The sequence below is a fragment of the Uranotaenia lowii genome, chromosome 3, assembly GCF_029784155.1.
Source record: "Uranotaenia lowii strain MFRU-FL chromosome 3, ASM2978415v1, whole genome shotgun sequence".
Lineage (NCBI taxonomy): Eukaryota > Metazoa > Arthropoda > Insecta > Diptera > Culicidae > Uranotaenia > Uranotaenia lowii.
The window spans coordinates 216,823,641-216,836,644 of NC_073693.1; the positions used below are offsets into that span (position 1 = coordinate 216,823,641).

At 36.3% G+C, this 13,004-nt stretch overlaps 1 protein-coding gene across 2 annotated transcripts in view; it reads right to left on the reverse strand.

Moving 5' to 3' along the window:
- Positions 1–13,004, reverse strand: part of LOC129757933 (uncharacterized) — a 209,106-nt gene that overhangs the window by 178,569 nt on the left and 17,533 nt on the right. The window contains exon 1 of one of the 2 annotated variants that reach the window (XM_055755335.1): positions 11,611–11,762. The exons of the other annotated variant lie outside the window; for it this stretch is intronic. The gene's annotated coding sequence lies outside the window, so the exon portion shown is untranslated. Of the gene's footprint in view, positions 1–11,610; positions 11,763–13,004 lie in introns of those variants that run through there. 2 annotated transcript variants of the gene reach the window in all.

Here is a 13,004-nt window from a genome sequence, read left to right on the forward strand (position 1 = left end):
TTGTAGTGACCAATTTCAAAATCCTCCGCTAATATTATGCCATTTTGATTTCGACGATGGTTGCCCCAAACTTCGTGTCTAGCATTGAGGTCTCCTGCTATGATGAATTTCGAACTACGACGAGTCAGTTTGGCCAAATCGTTGCGTAACAGAACGGTAGAGCCGTCCCTGGTTCTGGCTTGCTCGGGACAGTATGCTGTGATGATTGTGATCGAACCAAGCGATGTTGAAACTTCTACTCCGATGGCTTCAATAATTTTAAGATTGAAGCTTGAGAGTAGGCGGCATTCGATGTTGCGCCTCACTGCAACAGCTACCCCTCCACCCCCGGAGCTGGTTCGATCAAGCCTTACTAGCCGATAATCCGGAAGAAAGATGATAATATTTGGTTTGAGATGTGTTTCGGTGATGGCAACGATGTCAACTTCCTTTTCCTTGAGGAAGTCGAGAAACTCAAATTGCTTATTCCGTAAGGAGCAAGCGTTCCAGTTTACGATTCGAATTACTTCACGATCCATATTTGTTCACAAGTTGGAGGGCAGCATGAAGCTGTTCGGATCTAGTTTTACAGGTTCGTAGAATGATGATTACTTCCGCAACGAGTGATACTAGCTCTTCCGACGTGAAAGGAGTATCGTCAATCTTCGGACCAGATGTCACATGAGCGTAGGTCAGACCTGGTGGAGGAGAGTAGGCTTGGTTAGGTTGTTCAGCTGCAGCAGTGAGGCGTTGCTGGACTGTTCGATTTGGGAAGGCTTCATTGTTGATTGGAGGTTTTCTGATGATGCTGGCATTAGGGGTTTGTTGATTGTTGAGGGGAAGCGGAGCCAAATTTGGAACCTGCCTGCGAGGTTGAAGTAAAGGAAAATGCTCCACAGAGAGCGCTGGAGGAGCACGAGCACCGTTATAGCGCCCAGGCTGGTTTTTCGTTGATGCTTTCTGCCGAATGCGCAAAAATTCAGCACGCTTGGGACATTCCCGATTGGAGGCTTGGTGATTTCCGTTACAGTTGGCACATTTCGTTTCACTGTCATCTGGTTGATCACAGTCCGCCGTGGGGTGAGATGCAGCACATAGGGTAACGGACCTATTTTGGACCGCTTTGGGAAGTGGCTATGCTATTTTCTGGCATAAAAAAGCATATGTTAAAATTTCCGACTGCTTTATCCGTTCATTAAGAAGATCAAGGCTTTTTCTATCGAAAAATATCGTCGTTTGTTGCAATGTAACAAGATTAAAGCCTAAAAACGCGTTTCTTCGATAATTACTCTGGTCGGTATTTTGGACCACCAGATTTCTATTTTGGACCACCCTTTGGACCTATTTTGGACCACCCTTAAACTAAGTAAGTTTTTTTTTCTAAATTTTGCTATATTTCGACAGCGATTGATGCGCAATTATGCGAATTATTCAGATAATTTTGTCTTTTTTTATTGTCATAGACTATTCAAGTTTTGTTTGTTCGATAAGAATAGAGTAAAACAGTAAAATTTCTGTTATATAGTGTGTTCCAAATGTTCCAAATGTTGAAAATTCTGACAGCACACTAAAATCTCGACGAAATTTGTTCTGCAATGTTCAATACTGACCAGTTGGCTTATCTTTAGGCTCAATTTTCAGAACGCAAATCTCCATCAGGCGACCCAATGATAAGTTTAGAAAGTCTGACATCATGAACTTCGCGACATCAATTGATGCATTTTGACTTTCAAAACCTTAGTGGATTTGGTTTGGCTTCAGTTCTGTAGATAGATTCAAAAAGATAAAAATGTGCGAGATTTATGCTATCTTTTAAGCCATCTAAAAGCCAGATTTTTTTCACACAAATTCAGTTTTAAGTTTGATACTAACTTTGTTTTAGGATAAAATTTATCGTTGGAGTAATTTTTACAACAGTTTTTTTAAATTGCATAACCACAGGGGCTGTAAAACTAGATTTTAAGTACTTTATCGCTTGTAAAATTTACACATTTCAACCACCTTTTCCCAAGTTTTGAAACATATATACATAGCTATAATTGAATAATTATTTAATATAATTGTTCTAATATTATGAGAGATTCCAACTGTTACAAAAATTAAACTCGTTGCATATTTACCGATTTGTTGTCGTTTTTCCAAACCCCTCTTTAGACGGGTTTTATATTTCGTTTCTTCTACCTATCCAAGTTTTTTATCATCGAAAATCATTCCTGAATGCACTCATTTTACTGGCAATCCTAAATGGTTGAAATTTTTAGACCAAACTTTCAATATTTTTTCATGAAGCATAAAAAACAAAGAAAATAATTGGTGCCAGTCCAAGTTTTCATGTTTTGAGGCTTCTTTAAGCTGTAGCTTTTAACAACTGCTTATCAAACAGTTGCCATTGATGTAGATTGTTAGATTAACGTGATTAAAAGCATAGTGCACAAAAAGTAAGTTGAAACTATGATTGGCTTGGTTTTATGCCGATTAAAGTGAACCTCGTCTAACGGCGAGTTCTGGCTTTGGCGAGTAGATTAAATAAGATCATACTTAAATTCCAAATTTTAATCATAATGAGTGATTGAAATAGTGTGCATAATTCTTTCATATCGTCGTATAACGTCTTATTACATTCATGAACATTTAACATCAAGTTTAATACCGTGATTATGTTGAGTGGTCCAAAATAAGTCCCTAAGGAATAAAGTAGGACCTATTTTCGACATGGGTCAAATTGCTATTAAAACCAGTTATTTTGCTTTTTCGAGCTTGCAAAACAGTTTTCACGTGTTTTATCATAGCTGTGAACATGTTTGTATTTGTAAAATTCATCACAGCTATGGAGCAAACCTCTTGAAAGTTGACTCCAATAATGGCACTTCCTCCTGAAATGGCCCTGATTCGGTCCAACTGTGAAAAATCAAAACTTTATTTTCAATTTTCTCTCCGTTAACAGCTTACTTAAATAAAATTTTAGATGTGATTAGAATCAAAAGAAGTAGCTTTAACTATATTTGTTAAAACTTTTTATGAATAACATGATTTATAAGAGAAATATTGGCAAAAAGCTACAAGGTGGTCCAAAATATGTACCCGGTCCAAAATAAGTCCGTTACCCTATGTCACAACGAGGATTCATACTGCAGTTTTTCGTTCCGTGTCCGAACCACAGACAGTTGGTGCATTGTGTTACGGCACGGTGTTGCGGTCGATATGGCTCCCACGTAACGATAATACGGAAAAGGTCACGAATTTGTTTTAGGGCTCCGACGGAGGTGGTGCCCCGGATGAAATGAATCAAGAAAAGTTGATCTCGAAAACTTGCTTCAGCACCAACAGGAGACCGACGAGCGATTGGAAAAACTGCTTGCGGTTTCAGACCAATTTTTTCCAGTTCTGACTTCACGTCGTCTTCTTTGAAGGGCGGGAGACCACGCAGCACTACTTTCAATGGCTTTGTCGATTGAATGTCATGGGTGTAAAAGTTAATGGTATTCTTGGTTAAAAACGCACCGACTTTCTGGTATTCTTCCAGATTGGAGCACACTATTTTCGTACCAACACTGCACAACTTGAAGCACGGTCTTAAATTTTGTTTCGAGAGTTCAGTTTCGAGCTTCGTAACTTCCTTGAATGGAGTGAAATAGGGAGGAACTCGTTCTTTTTTAGCGATGACGTCTCCACATCCAGATTCTTCTGGGAGCATCGAGAACCGATTATTCATTAATAACTGGTTGGTTGCATCACTGGATGGTGTTTCCGTTTGGGTGCGGGCCTTTTTCGAGGGGCCTCCGGCGGGAGGAGCACTAGAACGATTGCGTCCCATTGATTTTCTTTTCGCGTGCTGAAGTAAACACGCCAAAGCAGGCGACGACGACGATAGCAGGTCCAACGCGCAGAGAAGAGAGAATGTAATAACTTTTGTGGTAAAATCACTAGAGAGAACAAGATCTTTACTCTTCTACGGTCGCGCAACGAATCGAGGAAACCAGCTCGCAGGCGACCCCTTGTTTTTATAAATTTTGTTGACAGGGACTCACCAAGGGGCGTGGCGTCCGAGTTTTTTTTTTTAATTTCGACCAGCCAATCAACGATGAGAAGGGATAATATGTCTTTTAAAAATGATGTCCTTGAGTTGGAAAGTTTTCGTGACGCGAGATCCGTTTGCGAATTTCAATTTGTCCCCCTATAGTGTTGCCGTAAGACGTAATTCTACGTCAAAAAATCGTCACGTAATGCTGAGCTAACCTACCTCCTTCCCTCCCCCCCCCCCACCCTTAAGTAAATATTTGTATCGATTGGGTTCACCCTCCTTCCCACATCCCCTAAGAACGTTACGTCATTTATGGACACCGCCTAGATACATTAATATTTTTGTTAAGAATGACGCTTGATAGCTTAACACCTTCTATTTTCTATCAAGAATCTTACGATTCAAACAATTTTACTTGTACAATCACAAAAAATCTCAGCAATAACTGAAATGATAAATGGATCTGTAAGAAAAAAATCCGGTTCAAGTTACTTGTTAGAGATGGTACGTTTACATTTTGTTGCAATTTTTGCTGGATTAATGACTGAGGTAAAAGCATTGAATTATGCAATGCATTTCAACGAACTGGTCCCGAGCAGACTTTTATGGCAAAATTATAGCAAATTTTGCTATCACGCCCTGAGAGCCAAATTTGCTCTCATTTTGCCTGACATAAGGTGGTACACAGCAAAAATGAGAGCACAAATTTTCATACATGGTTAGCAAAGTGATGCCTAATTTTGCTAAAACTGAGAGTTCAACTACACCTCGATTTCTGAAAGCTTGGAAAGCATAATCATATCAATTTAAGGCATCAAATAAATTTCTTTTATAGCAAAATTTGTCATCAATATGCTTTCAAAACTTTTGAAAAAACGACGTAGTACGTTCACGTATGATAATTTGGTTCTCATTTTTTGCTGTATATCATCTTAGCCAATCAAAATGAGCGAAAATTTGATGCTTGAGGCGTGATAGCAAAATTTTCCGATAGCGTTTTATAAGTATGCTCGGGATGGGACTCCCCAGGCAGTAAACGTCTGAAATTATACTAATCATCTAAGCACCTTTGTACAGACATCGCGTGCAAATAAATGTTCACAAAAGTAAACTTTTTTTTTACGTACACTAAAATGCTATTATAGTCTTCACAAAGGCGCTTCTATAGTAAACGCCTGAAAAACTACTAAAATTTTAAGCGCTTTTGTACAAACATCGCGTGAAAATCAGATATTCTTGAAAATAAATTTTGTTCACCCGGGTTTTACAACTTTATGTAAATTTAACTCAAAATTGATTATATTTCCATTTAAAACCCCTCTGAAACTGAGGGCCTCAATTATACAAAGTCTCGTGAATGTCAAGCAAAATTACTGTAAATTTCAATCTCAAGGCATGATTGCAAATTCTTTTATACTTTGGCTATAACAGTATACTCGGGATGCGATCTACAAAACAAACTTTGTTATAATTCAAATTGCGTGAATTGTCTACATACAGGCGTTAACACGATGCGGGCCAAATACGAGATATCTCGCTAGCCGCAAGTGTACACTTTGAAATATAGCTCAAGTATTACGAATTTGATAATGAAAAACAAAATTGAATTGATAGAAATAAGTTATATAGATTCTGAAACATAGAATGCCAAATTTTGATGTTTCCCGGCAAAGATTTATCGCGGTGTTAAGAATATTCCCTTTAAACTTCTTTAAATAATCGACCGAATAAAAAAAATGTCTATTGGATTGCAACAAATACGATAATACACATTTTAGTAAGAATCCATTTGATGTATAACGCCGAAATGTTCGCATATGAAATTCACAAGTAGAAAATAGCAACTCACCAGTCTCCGGTACCTGATGGAACAGCCCTTTGCTCATTGTGTGAACCTCCAAACCTTCGATAGTACTTTCCCGTTTGGCGTCGTTCGATTTCAGAATACCATCAAGTAGCCATTTACCGCCCAGTCACCATATACCGCCCAAAATCACCCTTTTATGTGTATTTCGAAAAAAGTGGAATGTTTTTCCCAAAAATAAGACTTCTATTCTGTGTTGGCATCAGTTTTCGACCATTTCACTGAAAAAACATCACTTAATTATGCTAACGCTAGCCAGAAATAAAATATTTGGTTTTTCGTTTCCGGTCAAATTATTAAAATCGACGCCTGTTAGCGAACTGAGCATTCATGTGCTCCTGATGCAAAAGGGTTTTTGTTGCCTAAAAAGTACACATTTGATCTAAAAGCGACTTGAAACGATAGTTTCATTTTCGTAGAATAGATTTGCATTGGAAAATTCTCGATTTTTTCAATAGTTGTTGTTTTTTGGAGCGTTTAGTGTTGGGCGGTAATTGGTATGTAAACAAAAGTGTTTGCTCCTAATGACCGGTCACGCACAATTTCTTTGTTTTTAACGCATATATTGTGTCAAATGTGTAAACTTTAAGTAGCATTTAGTTTGATTATGTTAGAAAATGATGTTTTATCGCTGAAAGTAAACCGTTAGTTGAGGCTGTTTGCCGGTAATCATCATTTTGTCAGTCAACGTACTTTGTTAAATTTGTACAAAATTTACGGAAAATTTTTCACAAAATGTATTCTCTCAAGATCCAAAATATGGTTTTGACAGTTCCTTACATGAAAAATACTAAAAAGAACCATTTCCGTGTTGTTACGATAGTTTTTCCTTAAGAAAACAGTATCGGTAACGGAAAAAGTCGAGTGGGCGGTAATAGGGCCAGTTGAACTCCCCCAAATTTAGTTAATTATTTTGAAAAGCGTACATTTTTCGCATTCCACTAGATTTTTTATTGATAGTAGAGCAGTTTTGAGATGTATTGGAAAAGAAAGCGAAAAAAAATCTGCCATCGTTTTTTTATTACACATGTTTGAAATTGAAAAACCGCTTAACTGGGCGGTAGATGGTGACATGATAGTAGATGATAATTACGAAAATTTGACGAGCATTTCCATTCACCTTGCTAGGCTACCTCATCCGGTTCTGCTAATCGATCATCATATGTACCCTGATCGCTTTCGGTTTGGTGCACCCTGCCGTGTGTGGGCTGGACATAAAAATCTCTATTCCAACTCACCTCCTCAGAGTAACTGGATGCTTGTATTCGGTAGGATGATGAGTCTACAGGAATACTTTACGGTCAAATGCTGCGGACCATTTGTTTTCAATTCCACCTTTTAAAAGATAAATAAATACAAAAATAAATACAACGCAAAGTTTCTTCTAAATATGAACTATACTGACCTGTGATACGCAACTGAAGAAAGTTTTCCTGCTCCTCAGATAGACACTATTGTATTTTCTTTTTCGTTTTCTTATTTCTGGCTATGGCCAAATCGAAGCAATATTATAGCAGCAATCGATCTGTTTTCCGCAATCCAGTCGGATGTTTTTCGTACAGTGCAAAAAGTTTTCTGATCTTGTGCTGGCCTTTTTGTTGCGATAAAATTCATATCCGGAATATTTTAAGCCAGAATGTGCGGTTAAAAATCATGCGTATGTTGCTTCAAATTTCTAGCTGGAAGTTCAGACCGTTTTAGTACATATTAAATTTTCAAAGACTATGGATTTTCTGCTACTTACAATTTCAGGTGACTTTTAATATTTACACCCAGTAGATTTTCTGCAACTGGATTTAGAAGAAAATCCAAAACCGTTGTTGGAATCCGGTTTCCAGTGCGCCGCCGGCGGTAACAGCGGATCCTTACGAGCATGATGGAATCGTATAGTTACCTGTTTCCGAGACTGAGAATAATATACTTAGTCGATCACAGATTTCAACTTGATAACTTTTCCCCTTTAAAACGAATTAAAACAGCGAATCAAACAAAAACAAACATTCACGTTTACGAAAAATGTTGACATTTTTTTACACGCTTAATGAAGAATGCACGAATGTGGGAAGTTTCGATTCAAAATTATGTAGATTCTAGCGTTACATATTAAAAAGGTGTAACAGTCAAATGTAAATACAAAAAAAATAAACTTCTGTACTTTTCTTTATTTAATTCAACAACAGGTGCATAAATTTTCATAAAGGTTTTGATAAAACGTTCTGACATTTTTTTTTTAAATTCGTTTTTCTTGCACGAACTAACTTGTTCTTCTAAAATGATGACGGAATATTGAAATCTTTTCTTTCCTTATATATTATTTATAGGTAAAAATTCAGGGAGTAGCTCAACTTGTTCTTATTGCGACTTAAAATCTTTTTCTTCTTTTCTTTTCATTGAGAGAGAAGTTTTTGTTATTTTCCTCTCAATGAAGTTGAGAGCTTAAAAACTACACACAACCAAAAAAATCTGGAAAATTACATCACATATGATGTAAATAAAAAGAAGCATCATATTTGACGGAATTTTCAGTGCGAGTTGGATATTACACGCCTGTAAAATTATGCGACGTGTAATATGAAAGTGATGTAAATTTTAAAGCCACTGAATTTAGGAAAAATATCCTATTGGAATTTGTTTTGTTTACTTTTTTATTGATCCGATTCAATGGAGTTTTTTCATCTTTTATGACAAAAACAATCTCTTAATGATGAAATTCATTGTTTTATTTATCGACAAGCAAATTTATGGTTGTACACAATTTTTTTTAAAGTCACTTTCACTTTCTTCCTAAGTACCGAATCTATGGAGTAGCGTGGGGCCGCTTTCAGAACCGCTGCCGCTTCTTTTCGGAGATACCCGGAACCAACCATATCGACGGACTTAGAAGCTAACTGCTTCAATAAATGACTTTGGTCCACGACTTGACTGAACACTTTGTTTACATTTTTGTATTCCTGTTTTTGACAGTTTTATTTTTACATGACATTATCACGTTCAGTGTAATTTAATATTAATTTGACTTCATGTCTTTATGATATTCCGTGTCGTGTAATTTTCAGAAATTTCTTATTCAGTGTTGTGAAGAGTTTGTGTGACAAAAAAAAATTGTAAAATTACATCATATGTGATGTAACGAAAAAGAAGCATCATATATGATTGAGTTTTCAGTGCGAGTTGAATATTAAACGTCTGTAAACTTCGAAAGACGTGTAAAATTTGAAAACATGTAAAATATTCAAGTCGTGTAATATTTTATTCGCACTGAAAATTCCGTCATATGTGATGCTTCTTTTTCTTTACATCATATGTGATGTAAATTTACATCAAATAATCGCGTTCTGTGTCAAGTAATGTTTGTGTCATTGGAATTCCGTGCTTTTAAGGATTCAAGTCTGTAAATTTACATTAATTAATCGCGTTCTACGTCATGTAATATTAAAGGCTTTCAATTTCAGTGTTGTTAAGGATTCAGATTTTTTTTCTGTGTAGTTTCTAGCTGAAAATTTAAACCATTTTTTTTTAAATTTCATCTGGGCCGGTCAATTCAAATGCCATTTTTGTCATGCATACATGCTCATGGCCCGCATGATTGATGGCTCGATATCTCGAATCCAATGACACAGGAGAAGGTGGCCGCTACTGATAAAATCCAAAAGAGATCTTAGTTTTATAATAACAATTTGTTGTTTGAGTCGTTTCGTGTGGTGAATGATGATGAGCTCTTTTGGGAATCTGATTCCTTTAATTTAAGAAAAATGTATAGTTTGCTTAGTGTGTTTTTGTGGTTTCAGGTTTTAGGTTTCGGGTGTAAAAGCGATCAAAGTTTCTTTTATTACCCTCACCGAATCACCAAAGGAAATAAGGGAAATCGAAATTTTAATATTTAATGACAAGTGACTCAAAAATTCATAACGTACTTTAACCCGACTCGTACTTTTACTCCACCTCATTCTTATATGCTAAGAGGCCGTTAACATACCACGTGGACAACTGAGAGCGGGGGGGGGGGGGGGGGTATGGAAATGTCCACGCTTGTCCACGGAGAGGGGGGTAGGGGCTTGGGTCAATATTTTCTAAAGGTGAAAAAATATTAAGATGTTGAAATCAAAATCTTAAAATAGCAAAGTGCTCCAGTTTAAGTTTAAACGATTAGTAGCTTCTTAAACGCAAGTGATAAATACGATTATTTAGAAATTTAAAATTGTTAATCATATTTTATATCAGGAAATTCTTATTCGTTTTTTTTTTTAAATCAGCCATTTCAATAACAAAAAAGCTTATAGTGGTGTTTTATAACTGTGAAAACAATTATTTGAAAAAAGCTGAAATCTGTCCACGTGGACATCCGGGGAGGGGGAAGGGGTTTTCCAAATGTCCACGCTTGTCCACTGAAGTGGGGGGGAGGGGTCAAAAATCTTATTTTTCTGTCCATGTGGTATCTGAACGGCCCCTAATGTCTTCTGGCTCGATAAAAAAAATTGCCAAAAATCTTCTTTCTTGGCCTTTGGTAGCTTTCCTTGGAATTCTTCAGAGTAGCTTTATAGAATAAATCACAATTTCCTTCAAACGATATGGTATCTGAATGTTCATTATTTTCCTCTACGGTGCCTTTTTTCAATAAAGTGATCCTTCAAAATAATTTTAAATGACAAATTTCACCGAAAATTAAACAAAATGAAAAAAGAACAGGAATAGAAAAAAAAATGTCAAAATGCAAAAAAAGAGAAAACATGACAAAAGTTATAATTTCAAACGTTTTTTGTACGAAGGCTTGAAATTTAAAAACACATGGCAATTATGGGGGTACCTTAATGATACCAAAATTTGCTATCATATCAAAGTCTACACCTTATTCTGCTCACACCTTGGTGTTGAGAGCTTATTTTGCGCTAAGCTTGCTTTCAATTGGAAATTTATGAAAGCTAAGTTATGCCTAATTATGCTATCGCGACAAACTCAATAGCAAATTATGCTCTCAATTTGCTGTTGGAACCTCATTGTGATATCATTTTGCTATCGATTTTGCCATCAAAGTCTGATCGGGGTAGAATTCAATCTAGGCTGAAAACTCAAACCCCAAGAGATTGACTCTGCTATCGATTGTCATTGCAAAACTTTTCCATAAATATGCAATTCCATAAATCCCACAAGCAACAATATAAATTCTTTGAAAACATCCAATCTCGATGCATCCGAGCAAAACAATCACACAACAATGCTCAAGTTCGAAAGAATGCCGCAAGGGTAGAGCATGTGCCATGAGGATGCTGCAAATTTAACCGTCTGGGATGTTCAAGTATCCGGCATACACATTTACACATCAACATAAATATAGCATCATATGATGGAGCAAACATTACAGAGAGCAGCTTGCTCTCTCTGTTTATCCTAGCCCTTGTAAACAAAAGAAAATGGAAAATGCTCTCCCCCCTTTGTAAAAGTTGTTTACTGTGAGAGTTACACCGAATTACTTTACCGTTGTGTTTCAAACATGGACACGTTGCCCTTTTCACTGTATTTTTTCTAATTTTTTCAAAACAAATGATGAATTATTCATGGTAAATAATTATTTTAAATCAAAAACCTGTTGTTTCTTTTCCAACAGAACGTTATGAATCTTTGCCTTCCAAACTTTTTTAGATAATCTTTTCATTACATTGGCTCAACTTATATAAATTACATTTATTAATGATTTTACTTCGAAACAAACTCAACTACACTACAGAACATTAGAAAAAATGTTACCTACCGCAAGAAAAAGGAATTTAATTCCGAACCTAATTTCAGCTACACAAACCACACGAAACTCCCGCCGTTCACTATCGCGACAGAAAGCGTTTGTAATAAAGGGCAACCATCAGACGACATTGCAATCATCCCCCCATTCCCTCAGTTTTGGTGGAGTGACGAACCATCTCTCGAGGATGCTTTCATACAAAGGCCACCGAAAGCAGTAAGCGGAAGGAACAGCCTCAGATTTACTGCAACGGGAAAATCGATACTGTTCTTCCAGGGAGAAAGTCGCGCTAGAGATGTTCATCTCTGCTAAATTTCAGGATCCTTGCTCATAAAGAATTTTACTAACAAGGTTAGTTTTAATGTAATCTTTTATATTTATTTATTCCTTGACAGTAACACCCACCAGACCAGAAGTTGTCAATCAAATTTGAGTTCATTATTCATGACGAAAATTTGGCAAAACAAACCAAAACCTCAATTGAAATTCCAATGAACCAGGCGCAGAAGTTCCTTTGCAAATCAGATAGCTGTCAGCCCCCGCAAGATGCTCTTAGATCCTCTAAAGTTTGTCAAAATTATTCAGCTCATCATGACGGGGTGTCACTTGAAGGTGGAATAGCTGTCACTCGAGTTCATGTTTATGCAGCCGGAAACTTTAAGGTCAAAAACGGCGTCATGCAGAACTCAGCTGAGATGAGCACAACTTAAGTGGTTCTAAGACTTCAATATCGGTCCATTTAACTTGTACTTATCTAATTCAGGATTAGAAAATTTGATACTTTGTAGAGTTTTTTTTAAATAGACTTCATTCAATTAAAGTGACATGAAACATTTCAAGTTGATATCCATGGAGTGATAGTAAACTTTTGTTCAGAATGTGTGAGCAACGAAAATAATTTACAGACTTCTTTCGGTTTTGGAAACACAACCGAACACTTCGGGGTTTTTATTGTTACGAAAAACTGGGCCACTTCATAACTTCTTTATTATGAAAAATAAAAAGAAAAAATATAATGGAAAGGTTTTCTACATTTTCAAGGTTTCATTAGGCATTTTTTCTTATTTTTTATACACATTAATTTCCCGAGTTTTAAAAAGAGAATTTTTTTTTATTTGGAAAAAATATGGGGAAACGTGAGCCACCAAATCCAAACTGACTGGATAACGTACAAAGTTTATGAGTTGACCCAGAACTGAAATTTCATTATTCATTTAGTTATTTAAAAGCAATTGCAGATGAAGCAATGAAAAAGATAGTTGTGTATGATCGAATAGTTCCTAATTAATGGCTCGCAATCGTTTTGGCAAAATTCCTCATATAGGATTTATGTTCGTCTCTGCCGTATTGGAAAAAATGGAAAAAATATTTTTCACAACTTTTTTTTTGGCATAAGAAAACTTTGC